The 17,757-nt window shown below is 30.1% G+C and overlaps 1 non-coding gene across 1 annotated transcript; it reads right to left on the bottom strand.

The window, feature by feature from the left end:
- Nucleotides 1-3,648: 3,648 nt before the first annotated feature.
- On the bottom strand, nucleotides 3,649-3,755 carry LOC121215050 (small nucleolar RNA R71). The gene has a single exon (XR_005910786.1). It is a non-coding gene; the product is annotated as a small nucleolar RNA R71 (small nucleolar RNA).
- Between the last annotated feature and the right edge of the window lie 14,002 nt (nucleotides 3,756-17,757).

The raw sequence follows: 17,757 nt of genomic DNA, 5'->3' as shown, positions 1-17,757 counted from the left end.
AGGACAAAAACTAAGTCTTAAGCCGACCGACTTACCTTCTACACTTTGATCCAAACATCTTCTATTTTCATAGTCTAGATTAAACATAAAATCATGGTTTTAAATAGAGGAATGATTGGAAGGATGACTTTCCCATTCAGAGTGGATGGCATAAGATAAGGCTACTCTCATAAAATCATGGTTTTTCATAGCCTTGCTTCCTGTCGCGTCCAACAAAAGAAAAAAATTATGGAATTGAGATGCAAGAGCCGAAATAAACATTGAAACCAGAGACATCGTCATCAACTCGCTTCAAAATTGAAATCGCTTGGAGGTTGTCGCTCTCAATCATGATACCATCCATACAAAGGGCCTTCAACCAAGAAAGAGCTCCACGGACCGCAAAAACTTCAGCAAACTTTGGCTCCAAGCTGGCTCAGGAATGACCCAGAAGACCCTTAACAAAAATATCGTTAGAGTATGTTGGAATTTCGACATTAAGGAAGAAAGAATTACAGAGAAGAAACGAAAAATTTAGTAATAAAATTGTTTGGTAAAATTTTATATATTTAACTTTACTTTTGAACAATAAAATAACGGTATTTATAACAAGAAAAACCCGTAAATGTACAAAGAAATAAAAAAATATTTATGCTAATAAATATATTAATAAATATTAAATCTTCTAAAAATTCATAGTTCGCAGCTTCAAGGTTTAGCTTTAAATAGCTTTAAACAGCATTCAGACTTAAAATAGTATATTAGAAAAATCTAATCCAGCTAATTGTCAAAGTTCAACAGCTTTCGAATAGTACGGCTACGCATGATTGATTAAACACGCTCGTTAAAATCTGAAATTTTGACATACGCATAGCATCATTTCCTTTATGTTGATTTTGTATGATTGTCCATGCCTTTAAGAACAAAATAATAATAAATCCAAAACTAGTTAGACACATAACAACCGATAACATTCAGCAAAGAAATTTTTAATCTACAAAATTAAGTTATATATTTTTATGAAAGTTAAAATATACTTTTATTTTTACATTCATTTATATTTTTATGATTTTTAGAAAGATTGATTCAAAATTCCAACATTTTTGAAGGCCAATCTATAATTTTATAATATATTAACTTAATATCTTATAAATTTTAGAGCTGAAGTTCAAACTAAGAATATTAAAGCAAGTCAAATAACATATAATGACCAATCTCGAGTTAATATTCGATGGCGAAGATTTGTTGCCTTGATTACAACAGTTTGGTCAATTTTGCTAAGATTTAATTGGAACAATGATTAAAGCTTTTTTTTTTTCTGATACTTGATGACACAAGTTCAAATCCTATCACCCTCTCTCAGTGGCGAAGCTAGGGAAATGGCTGGGACCCCGATAGTGGCTGAGTTAGAAAAAAAATTTTAGGTCAAAATTAAAGTGTATATTTTTACGATAGTAAAAATGCAACTTCGCCATTTTAATAGTTTATATCTTTATAGTTTTTAATGAATTAAATCAAATTTTTATCATTTTAGAGGGGCTAAAGTGTAATTTTATCATTACTAATTTAAAATTTTATAAATTATAAAGGGCCTAAATAGAAAATTTTCCATTTTAGGGGGGTTGAGGCCCTTACTAGCCCTCCTTAGCTCAGCCACTGGCCTCGGTCCCTCCTAAAATGATTTTTTTTTTCATTTAGGCTCCTTTATAATTTATAAAATTTTAAATTAGTGATAAGCCATAAAAGTAGCATATTTTTAATCCCATTCTTGATGCGTTTTTGGATGATTAATAATGTAAATTAGTGAATTTGATGCTCATAATCCTTTAAATTCATGTCTTTATACTTAGGAGAGCATTTAGGAGAAAAATGAGCGAAAAACGAGCCAAAATCGGATAAATAGAGTTGTTTCCAAGATCCACACGGCCTGGGCATTTCCACACGGGCTGGCCACACACCCTTGTGAGCCACACGGGCTAGCCACACGCCCATGTGCCAATCCGTGTCGATATCGCACCCTACTTCCCAAATACGTTGAAAAACTCAATTTTTAGGCTTTCTGAGCATTCTAAAGTCTATAAACACCAATTAGAAGAAGACCTAAGGGGGCACTCAGAGAAAATCGAAGAAAGCACTCGAAGAACGCCATCGGGACCAACTCGGAAGTGGGTCTCCCTCAAGATTGAAGATTTCCATTTAATTTCTTTTAAAGTTTTATTGAGTTTCTTTACGTCTTGTGGTTATTCTGACTTTGAGATGATTTCATTCAGGATTATGAACTAAATTCCCTAGATACCTAGGGAAGATGAAACCTATGATAAATCTTATTATTTGATTTCTGATTTACGCGATAAATACTTGATTATTGTTCTCAATTTTGTATGCTTATTTCTTGTTTTAATATTTCTGAGATATTAATTCAAGTTTAATGTGCTTATTTCAGTGGATTTGCATGCAATCATAGAAATAGGACGACATAAATATACTAGATTAGAGTCAAATCTAATAGGGGAATCCATAGATCGAGTTAATGTGACAATAGGGGTTTTAATTAGAAAGAGATTTCAATTAATCAACCTAGAGACAGTTATTCTTACTCTTGAAAGAGATATTAACATAATTTAGGGGTTTCTACGGATCAAGACACAAGTGAATAAATCGTTTAATTTAGATTCATAATAATAGGTGAAGTCTAGGTGGTTTCTTTCTTGGGTATTGTCCATCTCATTGGTAATCTTCGAATATTTTCCTATTTCATTCTCTGTTGCATTCTTAGTTAGATTAGTTTAGTAATTTTAGATTAAAAGCAATCACTCCAATTTGTTGGCTAAATAATAGAAAAACAGTAATTACTAGTACTTTTAGTCCTCGTGGATACGATATTTCCTACTCACCATAACTATACTATTGTTTGATAGGTGCACTTGCCTTTGTCATATTTATAGTTAGTTTAGTGACCATCAAGTTTTTGGAGCCGTTGACTGGGACTAAAATATTAGGAACACTTTATTTTTATTAATTTAGCCATTTATTTTTATTGGATTTTATTTTTGTTTTTAGTTTAATTTTTGTTTTCTAATTTTTGTTTTACTTGCTTCTGGCAGGTTCCTTTAGTTTATGACTAGAAGAAACCCGTCGGGACCATTACTATTTGACAGGGAAATTGAAAGTACAGCTTGCAGAAATCGTTGAAGCAAGGCAGAGTCGACAGAGTATAGTAGACAATCAAAAGGACGTTATTATTATTACTGAGGAGATGGGTGATAATCAGAATAATCAGCTACCTCCTGCAGTTGCTGCAAATCTAGATCTTGTTCCTCATACTATGTACGATTATGCCAAGTCCACTCAAACTAGGGTTGAATCGAGTATTGTGAGAACTATTATTACTGCAAATAATTTTGAACTAAATCCGAATAACAATTTGTTCAATTCGATGGTTTGCAAGATGAAGATCCAAATACTCATTTGGCTAATTTTCTGGAAGTCTGAGATACTTTCAAGATAAATGGTGTTTCTGACGACGGCATTTGCCTATGGTTGTTCCCTTTCTCGTTGAGGAACAAAGCTAAACAGCGGTTGAATTCTTTAGCACGAGGTTTTATCACTACATGGGATCAAATTACTGAGAAATTTCTGCTGAAGTACTTCCCACTGGCTAAGACGGTCAAGTTGAGGAATGATATTTCTTCCTTCGTTCAAATCGACTTAGAAACGCTATATGATGCATGGGAGAGGTATAAGGACTTATTGAGATGGTGCCCTCACCATGGGCTACCTTTATGGCTACATGTTCAAACCTTCTACAACGGTTTGAATCCCTCGACTAGACAGTCAATCGATGCAGCAGCCGGTGGTACTCTAAACAATAAAACATCTGAAGCGGCTTATGAGTTTATAGAGGAGATGTGACTGAATAATTACCAGTGACAAGTCATGAGGACAAAGCCAATGAAAGCAGTCGGTGTTTTTAACTTAGATATGGTCACCATGTTATTGAATCAGGTAGAATTTTTTAATAAGAAAATCGATGGTTTATGTGTTTCTAAGAAAGTACATCTGGTGGTGTAGTGCGATACGAATGGAGGAGGAATGAACGATCCAGAATATTTACCCTAAGGTCTTAGCACAGAGAACGAACAAATCAACTATATGGGTAATACTTCTATGCCTCAAAATAATCCTTACAGTAACACCTATAATGCAGGTTGGAGGAACCATCTCAATTTCTCTTGGGGTAGTCAAGGAAATCAAAGAGCATGTCCCCCTCCAAGCTTCCAACAACAACCTTACCAACAAAAGAAGAAGCTGAACCTTGTGGAGATGTTAACGAAGTTTATCTCAGTGTCAGAAACCCGTTTTCAAAACACTGAAACAACGCTTAAAAATCAACAAGCATCGAGTCAAGAGCATTATGGTTTTGGATTCCTCTAAGACGAATTATCACTGATAGCTATTATCTTATATTCGTTTTACGATTGATGAAAATTAATCTTTTAAGAGTTTGTAATTGTTCTCTCTAATAGTGTCATTTCTAAACTTAAAATTTAAATTTTTGCTTTAAAATATCTTATCACTGTACTCATAATTATCAACTATAATGTTTTATATATTAAATAAGGATTCTTACAATGCTTCTTCAGAAGATTCCTAAAATATATTAAATTTATCTCGATTTTGGTTGATGTTCACGTAATAATAATATATATAACATTAATAAATTTATTTTGATTTAATCTTAAAAAAGGAAAATAATAGTTCAATCATCATTTTTGTCTTTTCTCAATAGAATCCATTATCCTTTAATAAATAATAAAAATTAAAAATGTGGACTGGTTATGGAAGTCTGAAAGGTACGAGTGATGGGGCCTTAAAAATTGTCGATTTTTTTTCTATTTATCTCATTTAAGTACAAATCATTCACATACATACACACATAAAATGAATTTGAAAATCGATTCTGCATCATAGGGATGGGTCAACATCTTTTAATCAATGAGCCTTCATGCTGATATTTATTAATACATTCTGAATTTGTTATTATTATTATTTTGATAATTGGGAGAGGAGAATAAAATTGTTAGGGAGCAAATTCAGGCTCTCATACCTATGATATAATGTTTTTGTCATTGGGGCGAGTGGTTGTTGGCAAAATAATTTCTAAATTTATTAATTAGATGGAGGGAGTTGTTTAAATTAAAGTAATTCAAGTTCGATTATTGAAGTTTCTAAATTTATCTAGCAAACTAAGCAAAGCAGTTACACTTAATGGAAATGTTGAGGATTATGATGATGGTAATGAAGATTAATATTTTCGGAGTTTTTTATTTTCTTTTCAATAATTTTATCTGTAGAATTCAAACTTGAATTCTCTCTTTTAAATGGGGTCTTTTGTGATTGATGGAATATCATTGCTATGAAATGTATTAATTAATAAAATCTCTAGAAAATTATATTAACACATTTGGTACACTAACACTTTACTGAGAATAAAATGTTACTTACAAAATCACCCTTATTAAATAAAAGATAATATTAATATATTTTAACATTTTCAAATATTTGAATTAATCCACAAAAGTATGATACTTGAATATTAAATCAAGATTGTGAAAAGATAAAATTTACAATTTTTTCCACATATATATAACTTGAAAGTATTTTGATATTAAAAATAGATATTAATAAAAAATATTTTAACATAATTTATCTTAATCCTAATTTTTAGATATCAGAATTAGATTTCAACTAATTAAATTTATTAAAAATGATAATTTTTCATAAATATGTGTGTACCAAATTTGATTTGGTCTTTAACAAAGGGGACAAGATAATTCAATGCTATGCTCGTGTTTGTCTTTTCTCGGTGTCATCTCGTTAAAAATTTGTCCTTTCCCAATATCATGAATTGACACAAAGTTGAGAAAATCATGTGGCCTTAGGGCATAACATAATCAGACTGTGTCTTTTTATGTGCATCTATTAAGTTAAATTAAATAAATGTGTGTTTCTTTTATGCAATATTATGTTTGTTTGAATATTATGTATTAATAATCTCATGTACTTTTAATATGAGAATGAATGAATGAATAAATAAATTAATGTGTGGTGTTTCCTAATTTTTCATTATTGTAGTCTCGTATTTATTGGGAATGATATAATGTTATATGTCAAAAAAATTAATTTTTAAAATCTTATTTATTTAGACTTCAAAGGAATTTAATGAGATAACTAAACATGTAATATGGTCGATCCCTCCCTAAATTTTTTTTTTCAAAGTTTCACTATCATAAATATGATACATACATATGTTTGATCAATTACAATGTAAAATTAAACCAATACACAGCATAATCGACGAAGAAGAATTGGACAAAACCCACACATAGGCATATGCACATGAGGGGACTCGAACTTGGATATTCAAGCCCAAGGATGACAATAAAGCAAGGCAGGAGAAGATGTTGCTAAATTCACTGCCACTCCGTAATTGACATGCTTCTCCATTATCCAACTCACTCCAATATGGATGTAGAGGTAAATTACACTTTGCCCTCTAAAAATGATAAAAATTTGATTTAATCCTTTAAAAATTATAAAATTATAAAAATTTAAAATTTAATTTTGACCCCTAAAAAATTTTCTACCTTCACCCCTGATTATAATAATAATTAAAATTAACAAAATATTCAAAAATTTTTGTGTGTTAACTTTGAGTTTTCATATCAAATCTTTCATGCAATCTATATATTTATTCATTTCTCAACACATTGGATAATAATTATACCTACATAAATTGATTAAGTGCCAAATTAGATAAATTTCATGTTTAAAATTAATTAAAAATAAATAATAAAAATATTTCGATTAAGTGCATTATCATTTATTCAACGGGCTATCTTTTTAGGTGATTTTGCTTCAATTCTTTTATATTTTTTTCGATTTTTCAGATCTTGAGATCTGCATCACTATTCCATATATTCATCACATGCAACAATTCATGGACCAATATGGTTGTCAGTTGTCACTTTAATGTCTAATTGCTGCTACGTTAATCTGCAGAAGATCTTTAAGTTTCTTACGTCGTTTTCTTCTATCATTAATCAATATTCCATTATCGTATATGTCCAATAATTGATAGAATCTTGAATATTTTTTATTTGGTAAAATCTCATCACCATTGAAATTAATTGTGTTTGTCATGATAAGATTTATGTACATTGTCCTTTTCCTATAAAATAAAATGTAGGTGAACTATAAATATTTATTCAGTCTGAGTGTTTCTACTAATTAATAGTTATTAAACTATTATTTTAGAAATTGAGTCTTAACTTGATTGGTATGAATATTGTTATCAATGTAAGAGGATGCAGGTTTGAGTGCGTTGAAATGCATTATCCTCTTATTTATGGGTTGGGGAGGGGCTATGGGTAGTTCTAGGCAGTTTGTCAAAAAGAACTGATATGATCGGAACCTATAAAAGATTGTTAAAAAAAAGTATTATTTTAGATATTGTTTTATTTTATACTTATTGTATTGTATTAAATTTTAAAAAATAATATCGATTGAACCTTAGTTTACTTGATATTATTACTAATGAAATAATTAGGAGGACATAGATTCGACCGCATTTAAGAGCATTTTTTTCTCCAATTTAATAGTTGAGAACAATTTTGGATTGAAGGAGGCATTGTTTAAAAAAAAATCATTTCCTTAATAATTGAGACGTGCAAATTCATAAATTACTCTAGGAAGCTAGAATTGAATTATAAAATTTTGAGAGATCAAAAAATAGTTTTACCATCTATTATTGTAATATCCCTAAACTGGGTCTGGTAGTTTCGAGTATATTTTTTGCGTACCGAGTGTGAAACTAGGATGGTTTCTAGTAATTTTTAATTTAATTTAGGAGGTTAATTTTATCTAAAATTTATTAAATAATAATCCAGAAAAATAAAAATATTTTTGGAAAATTAATTTTAAAGTAATTAAATAATTATTAGTAAAAATAATTAATTTGGGTTGTAAAATAATTTTAAAATAATTTTTATTGGGGGTTAATTTGAGTTAAATTTAAATATTAATTAAATTGGATTTAATTGTAAAATTTGGAATTTTGAATGGAAATGATCAATTGGTTAAGTGGCCATTAGGCGAATTCCCCAATTTTTAAATTTCTTGTGGGTTGTTTCAATTTTAAAAAGAATGCATCTAGCTTACTTTTCACACAATTTACATCATATTAGAGAGCTATAAATTTCATTTTATTTGTATGGTTTTAAAGATCTATCATCAGAGAATAGATCCAACCAATTTTTTTCTCAAAATACTCTATCAATTCATCCTAAATCATTCCTAAAAGTAGCCAAAAATATTCTAAAATTTCTCAAGCTTCTTAAATCAATATTTTCAATCAACGAATTTATAGGGAATCAAAGGTAATTATTATTTCTAAACTTGTTTTTATGAAGATTATAAACATTTTTACATGATTTGAGAGTCAATTACATGGGTTTTTTTATCAATGTCATCTTCAAAAACTTAAGGTGCTTTAATGGTGAATCTTGAATTTTAAGAGGAAATCTACAAATCAATGGATGTTATAACTCAAAATGGACCTATTAAAAGATTTTTTATCTTATTTATCAAGATTAAAAATAATTTGTGAGGTCGTTTGAAGAAATCCGAATTTCATCATCTTCATGAACCGATTTTCCGGATTTTTGTGAAGTTGATTTAAATGTGAAATTGATGCTTAGTTTATGTGTATATGGTTTATTATAGATGTTTGGAAGTGATTAGGAGGGCTGGATAGGCCGATTTTGTGAGGAATTGAGTTTTTGACTTGATGTTACAAATCTGGTAAGGTATCTTTATGAGGGAATTTCAATTAGCATAGTTAATTAAAAGTTATGTTTAATCTAGATTTAGAAAGATGGTAATGTCTACTTTATCTCTGTTGAAGCTTCAAATCTTGAAGAGAACCGCGACAACCGGAATTGAAGCTTGAAATTGCATAGTTGATCTTATTGTGGTAGAAAAAAATTGTGCGGTGAGTGTTTCTTAGGGCGATTTGGTAAATTGATCCTCAATTATGTTTAATTTAACTTAATTGATGATTAAAATTAATTAATTATGGATGAATGATTAATTTTGCAATATTGGTATTAAATGTGCAAAACTATTGAATTTGTATTGAAAAAAAGGTAAATCAGTTTTTGGGTGATGTTTTGCTATTTAATTGGATTAATTTTAAGGATGATTTAAAACATGTGTACTGAAATTTTTGATCATGATATGTTGGTGTTATATTTGATAATTGAATATGGGAAATTGGTGTATGAATTGCTAGATTTAATTTAATGCTAAATGACTATGTTACATGTTATACATAAGCATATTGTCACATTAAATTGATCACCATAATGGCTGATTTATATGCTATGTTTGACTGAATATATTGAAAACATGCATTGTGGATCCATTGGATATAGTTGGCATGACATAATATTTGTAAGTACTCACCATTATTTATGACATTGTGAGCATATGGCTCTAGGTGGACTGATTTGTTTGGAGTAGATAAGGGAGTGTTGAGCATGAGTCTCCACTCAATGGGTTATTTGAGGCGCTATAAGGGAGTGCGTGCTTCAGCCCATTCAACTCGGTGGATTGTATTGATATTTGTGGGAGTTCAGAGATCCGTTTATCCGATGTATAATCACCCGATTAAGCCATGAAAAGTGTATGCCAATATATATTTATGTGTGATTGTTGCTATATCAATTGATAATTGAAAGCCATGAATAATTGATTTTTGGTATGGAAAATGCTTTTGGAAATTAAATTGGTATGTTTAATTATTTTAGCTGACAATTGGTGAATGATGGATGGTGAATTAAGCATGAATTGGATGTTAATTTGTTTGTCTTTTTATTACCATTCACTGAGATTTTTAAAGCTCACACCTCACAATTCGTGGAGATAATCGTCAGGATTGAGGAGCTGAGGAGTCGAGTAAGAGAGTTCCAAGAGACTTAGGCTTTGTAGAGACTTTAATATACATTTTAGAGACTGTAATCGAGCATTGTGGAACTCTCGAGAATTAGTTTAATTTTGGTTGTAATTGGACATTTTATTTGGATGGTTTTATAATAATTTTAAGGCATGTTTGAGTTTAATTATTGAATGATTTACAGTGTTTTGTTGCTTGATAACGCGGTGATTGATAACACGGTCTGTGAAGCATGAAATTTTTACTAACGATTGTTTAAATGAAACTTCCATGGAGTAGTTTACTAGCGACTAAGGTATGCCACTTGTTTGATTTATTCGGTGTTTGACATGCATGAAATTGATTGCCTATTTCTATTAAATTGAGGCTTAATTGATGTCAATAAATACAATTGAAGTTGTGTGTATATGTATGTTAATTAAACGTAGTTAAATCAGATTTACTTGGTCATTAAAATATGCAAAATCGGGTTTTAAAACGAGGTTTTTGCAAAAATAGGTGCAGTGGTTTTCACACGGGCGTGTAATTGTCGACTTGGACATGTGGAAACTAGAGTTATCACACACAGGAGTGTGGGATTTCCACATGGGCGTGTGCGATCTGCCAAAAAGTTTTTCATGACACGAACACTGGCATTTAATGACACATGGTCTGGGGGACACGGCCATGTGGGATTTTGGGTGTTTGAATTTTTGTCTTTTTAAATTGATATTTTAATTTGTTTAAGTTACAATTTAGTCTTGCAAATTGATTAGTCTAATTAGAGCCCTAGATGATAAGGAAACTTGGTAAAATTTTAGAATTGGCCTCGTAATGGGTAAAATTCGATAGAAACACACTTAATTTGTAATTTCAAATAGGTTTTAATAGTTTGTATTTATTATAATTTAGTCCCTAATAATAAAACTTGAATTAGACATAGTAAACAAACTCAAATTAAGCTAAAATTTTTAGGCTTACATAATTTTGACTAAAAGAAGGTTGGTAAACATCTAGATCTAAAATCAGATTAGTTTTACCATAGGTGGTAAAATGATGAAAATGCCCTTAGGTTAAATTACTTAGAAAAGTTTTAAAATTGGCTCGTAATTTGCTTCCGCATTAATAATTAACTAATAATCAGATAAGATTGAGGTGTTACAAGGTCGTGGTGTGTCTTGGGTGGTCGTTAGCCGGAGAGTCACTTAGGTGGCTAATGTAACTCTTCGAATTCGGGCCAGTCCGTTCCGATTGGGTTTGGGGTGTCACAATTACTTTATGATTTCATCATTTTTTAAAGGATTGAAAATGACTATTTAGGGACTAAATTAACAACTTATGCATTGTCCGCTTCAAATTTCAAATTTTGAAAAGTGTAGAGATTAAAAATGATCAAATTAGAGAATATGAACTAAATCAATAACTTACGCAAAGTACAAGACTACTTGCAGAATTTGATATAATGAATTTAATTGCTATTATTTGGTTCATGATCAAATAATTTTATTGTTGAATGTATTATTATATGATAATAACAAAAATAACATTAATTAACTATTTTTTTGATATAATTGGATAATAAAATAAAAATAAAAATTAAACCCCAAGATAAATGATAAATAGATATTACATATATATTATTAATTATTATATGATGATAACAAAAGTATTTTAATCATGATGCAAACTTTTACCTTCATGTTTTTTTAAAGGATTATTAATATAAAATTACAATTATAATTATTTTATTAATATTATTTTTTATAAAAAGAAAATAATTTAAATTATATTTATTTTATTAAAAATTTCATTATTAATAATTTAATTAGACATTGGATCCATATTAAATCATATTTATTATTTTAAATTGATTATCTACAGTTATATGTGAATTAAAACTAAGACTTAACATGTTTGATTTTTTGTTATTTTATTATTATTTGACATGTTCGATTTTTGTTATTTTATTTTTAATTATTTATTATAATTTGATATCTAATAATATGTTTATTATTTGATATTAATAGTATTTGTTTTCCGGAACAAAAATCAAATTAGAAATTAAATAAGTAGACAAACAACAATTTCTCTTGATGCAATCATTCAAAAAGACACCCTAACATTTACACCGGTTCAATTTTTTTTTGAAATGGAAAATGTTAAAGGAAAACATGTTTAATTAAAAATTTTAAATTAAATAGTTGTAGTTATTCGAGTTATCTGAGTTATTCAAAACCATTCAAATAAACGAAATTAAATTTTTCAGTTTAACTCGAATAGAATTACATAATTTGAGCTATCAGAAAATCCAAATAAGAAAAAGTAAAACTACATTATTTTGATAAATGTTTACTTTTTCTAAAGTTAAAAGTCAAAACCATTAAGTCAAAAGAGAAAATTAACTATGTTGTTTCGATAAATGTTTACCCATCAGTCTTACTTATGTAGTTAAATAATCTTATACTTCGTCTACTAGTTAAATTATCAGTCCATGTAAACGCAACATTGAGTATAAATAATACAATGTTCCCTTCACATTCATGCAAAAGTACACTCTTCGTAATGGGAATACTTTCGTATCCAAAGTGGAAGGTGGCACTTTCACCGGTTCTAATTATTGCAACATTGACATTCTTAGCAAAGAAGAAAAGCTCAGCTCTTCGATTTGAGCAACTACTTTTACCGGCAGCACGACAGAACCTGAATCAAGCAGTGTGTGTTGGTGTGCATCTACTAAATTAAATAAAACTGTGCTTCCTTCATGGAAGCCAATGTCTGCGTGTGAGCGCTCTTTACTTATTATATATTGATAATCTCATGTACTTTTGATATGAGAATGAAATAAATAGATTTGTGTATAGTGTGCTCAAATAGTGTAAATATCATGTACAGAATTTGTTCGTTGAAACTCATAAAGCGAAATATGCTTAAGCTTGATCAAGAACCGCAAGGAGGTCCATTTTCGTGTGGAAATGCTCGTCTTGGAAAGGCAAATTTATAATATCAAGTATGATCTTAATAATTCTAGGATATACTGTGAAAGCATCCTTCATGTGGCCAAGAATTCCGCCAGTAATTATACCCAAAAATTAGAAAATTTACATGTGAAACTCTGTTAAATAGAAACCAGGACTAGCAGTTGTATTGCTAATTTTTCACTCAATTTTGGAGCGAAATACACTTTCGACATCGACCTTCCACTCGTTTCCACTCATTTCTAAGAGCCAAATTCAGTCATCTGCAGAAATACGGTCAGGAATTGAGAGAGGATAGACCAAGACAATGACCTTCGCAGTGGAAGTTGCACACAAAGTTGTGCCCCCGATGACCAAGGTGAAATTGCAACAAAGGGTAAATGTGATATTGTTCCTTTCACATTTATGCTAAAGTACACTCGTTATAATGGCGACTCTTTATAATGGAAGTTGTACACGTTCACATTTACACTAACACCGGTTTTAATCACTGCAACATCAACTTTTGTTGAAAAATATAAAATTGGTAATTTGGCGTCAAAGACAATGCTCACTCCGGCGCTCACCAAGTCTGTGAAAGTTTCCATATTTATGATAGTAATTTATTGAACCAATGATTTGAGCTATGTTATTGTAGATATCTAGCTCATTATGAAAGAGTCCATATTTTCCGTATGTGTTATTATTATAATGTACTATTCTTATGGTATTATTGTTGTTGAAAATTGGCCAACCATGCTGCTGTGATGTTTTTGGTTAAGTGCATGCAGCTTGTAAACATACTGCACAGACCTGTCCATGGGCCGGGCCGGGCTCAGAAAAAATTTTGGCCCGACTCTTAGGCTCTGGCCCAGCCCAGCCCGAAATATGGGCCTGAAATTTTGTCCAGGCCCGACCTGAGAAAAAATAATAAGCCCGAGCCCGGCCCGGCCCTGTTTTTAATAAACACAAAAAAAAATAAAAATAAAAAAATAAAAATATTTTAAAGTATTTTAAAATTAAAAATTAAAAAATAAAAATAAAAAATATATATTTATTATATTCGGGCCGGGCCGGGCCCGGGCCAAAAAAGTTGAGCCCAAGCCCGACCCATTTTTTAAACGGGCCTCGTTTTTTACCCAAGCCCATATTTTGGGTCTATATTTTTACCCGAACCCTCCCATATTTCGGGCGGGCCGTCGGGATGGGCCGGGCCGCCCGGCCCATGGACAGCAAATATGCTTGCTGTAACAGCAAGGTTTTCTCCTTAGGGTGGGTTTGGATGGGCGATTGGGTGCGGTGCGGTGCGGTTAGCTTACTTTTTGTCTCACGCTACAGTATCTAATCTCACCGCCACCGTTGTTTTTACACTAACCGCAAGTAAACGTACGCACCGCCCATCCAAACTCACCCTTAGTTTCATTGTAATCAAACTAGTTGAAAATGAACAAGTTGATGACAACTTGATGCATTAGGTGTTGAATGACTAGTTTAGGTGGCTTGTTTATGTGTACAAGCAATGTTTATCAAGTTACTAGCTAGGCTACTTAGTGGTAGTAGGTAGTATTTGGTAATGTATTTGACTATAAATGTATTGTTTTTCTAGTTGAATAATGAGCTGAATTAGCTATCAGCCATAAGCTCCCTTGCTGCACATTTGTGAGCAAGTAAAAATATTTCTTGCATCTTGCTTCATCTTTGTTCTTAGTTCCTAGTTCCAACAATTGTTTTAGTGGGATTGAATTAGATCTTCATTAGTAAGCAAGTCTAAAAATTATAATATATATATTTGAGAGACTTGCTTAAGTGAATGTATTAAGAGTCGGACACTTAATCTTTTCTTGTGAGACTATTATTGTAAGTATGTTGTTTTTGCCAAAGTATACTTAATTGTATACATATGAGAAGGGGAGCGATTGGGATTATTTCAAACCAAAGGCTTGAAGCCTTATTATATAGAGGGTAAGAGGTAGCTTAGTAAAATCAACCAAACACAAAAAATCTTCATCTTTGGCGAGTTATCTATTTCACTGAACTTTCAGTGTCTTCCCTTCCTCATCTCTGATGAAGTCATCTTTAATAGTGCCTCTAAATGTGCTCTTTGAGAGGAGATTCATCCATAGGTGTTTAAACATGAGGATATTAATCAAGTGAATAGCACACTGACTGTCACGATAAAGATGTATGTGACGTTGAACTACTCCCAAATCTTTTGACAATCCAATAAGCCAAACAGCTAGCCTCTTTAACAACTCTTGAAAGTGCCATATACTCTGGCTCTGTAGTTTTTAAAATTACAAGTATACTTTCAACTTACTGGAGCTCTAGCAAGAGTAAATGAGGATTTGGATTAAAAATATTAAAAATTAAATCAAATAATTTTAATGAATTAAAAAATATTTATTTTCTTACATTGCTAACGTACAATTTCCATGTCTTCTACTATATTCTTAACCAGTACATATCAATTTAGGTTTTTTTATATATTAAATAAAATTTTTTTAAATGAACATCATACAAAAATTGGGTTTTAAATATTAGTGGGTTTTGGCTTTTAAGAATATTAAGTTTTAATGAGTATTTGTATCAATTTAAATTTGAATTTAGGTATGTAAATGGGTTATGGCCTTAATTGGTTTATTCGGTTTAAAATGTCAAAATAAAAACCAACAAAAATTAATATTAATTGGTTTTCTTAATTACTTTAATTTTAGGGATTATTTGAGAACTCGTTGAAAAATCAAATCAACAACAAATTAATATTTTGAGTGATTTTATTTTTTAAACATGTATGATAAACCATAATAAAAAAATTTTTCATTTTTTAATGAAAAAGTATGAAAAATTATAAACAGATAAAAAGCTACTTATCATGTAATTTTTTTTATTTTAATTTATTTCTTTTCAATATTACTTTTTAAATATTTTTACCTTTAAAATTTTAAAAATTACATTTATAAAAAAATTAATTATATTCTGTACTTAATTTTAAATAATATATTTTATAATCTAATTCAATACTAATTTTTTAACATTTAATTTTTTTAATACTTAATTTTTCAATTTATCCAACCAATTTTCCTTGAGAAATTACTTTTGTTATGTCATGGGAATCACTTAAACTTAGTTTACAAGTGAGAATATGTACTTTTTACTTTAAAAAAGATGTAATGTTTTGGAATTACATTTATCTTTAGTGAATAAATTTTAATTTGTAGTCTGCCCCTTTTCTGCTTTGCTTAATCATGCCCAAAGAAATGGATAAATTAAAGAAAGAAAATGTTGGATTCCATAAATTCCTTCCTATTAACAATTTATTAATATTATAAATATAGCATTTTTATGAGTTCAAAGAAAATATTTTGATTTACTTTAATTTAATTGTTATTATTTTAGTTTATTTTTAGCAATTTAATTCAATTTTTTTTTTGAAGATTTAATAGAGAAGAATATGAGCAATTATAAAGTAGCCTATTTGCTTAAAATGAAAATTACAGTGGAACTACTATACTGCAATGGTCATTACGATTGTGAAAATAAAAACTTAAATAGCACAAAGGTTTATTTATGCAGTTCGGTTTCTTTACGTCTACAGAGCTTAACTTAATTAGCAAGTGATTTCACTATCTTTAATGTTCAATACAACAAGTGATTCGCATTCTATCACTTTCCAAGTATAGAGATCTCTCATTTGTACCTAATTAAAGATGAGAACACTCACCTCCAAATCCTCCCCTGAGAACTGATTGAGTAATAAACACTTCAACAATGTTTGCAATAATAGTTTGCACTCTCTCACAAAAAAATAATTCATCAATGAACAAATTAGAATGTACTGAATAAGCTCTCTTACAAAACCTAGATAAGCCTTAAAGCATATATTAATTTCAGCTTGCTAACATAGCGTTTAAATGCATACAAAGTAACTCCTTGAAAATGACTACTACATCAATAACAATCAAAGTGCAATCACTCAGAGATATGCTCTCCAAAATCATCAACATTATCTCAATCAAAGCACAATAACATAGATGTAATGTTTATGGATTGTATTCTACATTGTTATGTCATAGAATTCACATTTAGTGTTTTAATAATAGGATCGATGGTTGAACAGGTCAAATCAATGATTCCTGATTCAATTATTCCAATCAATTCAATTGCTAAACCAACAATAATTAATTAATTAAAAATTCATAAAATTTTTAAAAAAATTAAATCGGTTCAACTTGTTCAATTGTTGATTTTTGTCTCGGTTTTCGATTTTAACCAATTTTAAGTAGTTTTTGAGTTACTTCGTTCAACCCCTTTATTCGGGCTATTATATCAATCAGTTCTCAATCTATCCAACCTAGACTTGTTCCAATAATACAAAGTCACATCATCAAATCTTGACAAAATCTAAATTTAAGAACCAAAGTAGACATAGTTACCAAGTTTAGGGACCAAAAATTATTTTATTTGTTTTTACTACTTTGCTATGCGAGAATTCACTTTTACTTTATAGTTTTTACTTTGAAAAGATGTAATGTTTGGATTGCATTTTCTTATTGGTCTCTCCAATGGTACTTTGCTTGAACATGCGGGAAAGAATGTGATAAATTATAGAAACCAAATTTTAGTTATAAATTGTGAAGTCGAGGAGGTTGTGGTAAGCATAAGCAAGAAAGAAACGAAATAGAAGCTAATTGGTAGAGACTCATCTATCCGTTCAAGTTTAGATTAAAAAAGAGAGAAAGAGAGAGGGGCAGTGAAAATGGCAATTGCATGGCCAAGATTTATGGTGCTCAAATGTGAGGCGAGGAACAAATATTTGAGCTATATGCATGA

This window comes from Gossypium hirsutum, chromosome D02 (genome assembly GCF_007990345.1).
Source record: "Gossypium hirsutum isolate 1008001.06 chromosome D02, Gossypium_hirsutum_v2.1, whole genome shotgun sequence".
Classification (NCBI taxonomy): domain Eukaryota; kingdom Viridiplantae; phylum Streptophyta; class Magnoliopsida; order Malvales; family Malvaceae; genus Gossypium; species Gossypium hirsutum.
Note: the sequence above shows the minus strand (reverse complement) of the source record. Positions and strands in the feature narration are given on the sequence as shown.